Genomic DNA, 2,500 nt, shown 5'->3' on the forward strand with positions numbered 1-2,500 from the left:
TTGTGCCTTAACCTAACCCATGTTGTGCCTTAACCTAACCCATGTTGTGCCTTAACCTAACCCATGTTGTGCCTTAACCTAACCCATGTTGTGCCTTAACCTAACCCATGTTGTGCCTTAACCTAACCCATGTTGTGCCTTAACCTAACCCATGTTGTGCCTTAACCTAACCCATGTTGTGCCTTAACCTAACCCATGTTGTGCCTTAACCTAACCCATGTTGTGCCTTAACCTAACCCATGTTGTGCCTTAACCTAACCCATGTCGTGCCTTAACCTAACCCACGTCGTGCCTTAACCTAACCCACGTTGTCGCCTAACGTAACCCACGTTGTCGCCTAAACCTGCTCTGTAATTGTTATACGACTCGTTCAATTAGTGTAGTGTTGCCCACCCGCAACCCTCGCAATATAGTTCGCTACTCGCACTCCCCGCTCCCCTGTGTATCGCTTCATGTTAAACACCTTGCAAGTCTTGCTCACTTTCCACATGCTCCTGCTGTACACTGTAATGTGGATGGCAGCAGGACGTACATGCCGCCCCTCCCCACGTCCCCACCTTGCCCCCTGCCTTCGCAAGCTGGTTGGTGAGAACTTTGCATGTTCAATGCCCTCCGCATGCGACGTACTCAGGCTACGTTGTGGTGCGGCCTGTGTCAACTGTCCGCTAATGTCGTACGCGTAAACCACAATCTGTACTGCACATTCGTCCTTATGTACTGAATGATACATCGTGGCACATGTGTGACCGTACAACGACTGCGCCCAAAAACGGCGGACCATACAGTGCAAATATTGTGCACGCAGCTACGTGTCGTCTCCCTATGAGAGCTGGATTGCAGTGTGGTACGCCATAGAGACGTGTGGGAGGAACGGACGCCGTGGATGGCGATCAGCATGAGCTGTCTGTTGATGTATTCGGACCTAGTCGTCTCTCCTCACACACCGTGATGGCATGGTGCACCGCGTTCCATATCTGCGACATGCTACAGAGGCCGGTTGACAGTCGTTCGAGCAATGGACATCGCATACGTACGGGGGCCACCTTCCACGTATTGTCTAGGCGTGCACATTTTGTTGCGTGTATGTGGGCAGACGTAGTGTGGCGTGACACCTGACACAGGCATGCAATAATCGTGGAAGTTGCAAATGGCGATGGACGCCTGCGTTTTCTGGTGAAGTTACGCAAATGAACAAATGGTAACCTGTTGTGGTGCGGTTGTTCTCGCTAGGGGTGAATCGGTGATGGCGACGATAGGTTGAGGTACTAACCGGTTGTTCCAGCGATACCCACCATGCCGACGAAACTGAACGGCATCTGGGTGTGAAGCGATACGCGGCGGTGGCTGGGTGGGACCGTCCCCGGCCGGTGAGGGGGCGCCTCCCGGCGTGCTGGCCGCGCGGTGCGTGGGCGCACGCGCTACAGCCGGCTGGTGGGGGCGGCCAGTGGCAGGCGCGCCGGCCGACGGACGCGGCAGGCGTCGCAGCTGCGCGCCGGCGCACCCTGCGCGCGGCGCCGTGCGGCCAAAGTAGGTCCTCGCGGGCCCGGTGCGAAGCGCGGTGGACATCTTCAGTGTGCTGGTCCGATTGAGGACTGTGTGCGTTGAGGATGCGCTGCCGCCCGGCGCTCGGCGCCGCGACGCCGTCTGCTGCTCGGTCGCCCCAGCGGTTCTCGCTGGTGGTTTGTATCGCAGCTGTGCGGATGTGTTGGCGCGTGCGCTGTGCTGGGAGAGTTCGCTTCGGCACCCAAGTGGGGCTTTTGTCCTTCTGTGGCGCTGGCGTTGGAGCTGCCGGTCACCGTAGGTGGCGCGTGTTGTCTCCCGCCGGCAATGCCACGACAGCACGCTCCCGGGCCTCTGTCGGCAGCGGCAAGCTCAGTTGGGAGCACGGGTGGTCGCACCGAAAGCGTCTACTCGCCTAACTCCGGGCGATTGCGCCTCTCTCGAACCCGACCAAGTACTTGGGACGGCGCTGCGCGCCGCCGGGACCTGAGAGGGTTTCGAGGTGTATTGTGCAGGGGAGCTCAGCCTCCTCCTGTTTGCAGAATGATTGAGCGGACGCTTGCGTGTTCGCGCGGGCCCCCGGGACACACTCCCGGGCGGCCGGCTGCTCAGCTCTAGTTGACGCAGCTCCCTGGTTGATCCTGCCAGTAGTCATATGCTTGTCTCAAAGATTAAGCCATGCATGTCTCAGTACAAGCCGCATTAAGGTGAAACCGCGAATGGCTCATTAAATCAGTTATGGTTCCTTAGATCGTACCCACGTTACTTGGATAACTGTGGTAATTCTAGAGCTAATACATGCAAACAGAGTCCCGACCAGAGATGGAAGGGACGCTTTTATTAGATCAAAACCAATCGGTCGGCTCGTCCGGTCCGTTTGCCTTGGTGACTCTGAATAACTTTGGGCTGATCGCACGGTCCTCGTACCGGCGACGCATCTTTCAAATGTCTGCCTTATCAACTGTCGATGGTAGGTTCTGCGCCTACCATGGTTGTAACG

The 2,500-nt window shown here is 57.1% G+C and overlaps 1 non-coding gene across 1 annotated transcript in view; it reads left to right on the forward strand.

The window, feature by feature from the left end:
• Positions 1 to 2,128: 2,128 nt before the first annotated feature.
• Positions 2,129 to 2,500, forward strand: part of LOC124773227 — a 1,909-nt gene continuing 1,537 nt past the window's right edge. Inside the window, exon 1 of the ribosomal RNA XR_007014547.1 lies at positions 2,129 to 2,500. This exon is cut by the window's right edge and continues 1,537 nt beyond it. This is a non-coding gene — a ribosomal RNA (small subunit ribosomal RNA).

This window comes from Schistocerca piceifrons, unplaced genomic scaffold (genome assembly GCF_021461385.2).
Source record: "Schistocerca piceifrons isolate TAMUIC-IGC-003096 unplaced genomic scaffold, iqSchPice1.1 HiC_scaffold_949, whole genome shotgun sequence".
Taxonomy (NCBI): Eukaryota; Metazoa; Arthropoda; class Insecta; order Orthoptera; family Acrididae; genus Schistocerca; species Schistocerca piceifrons.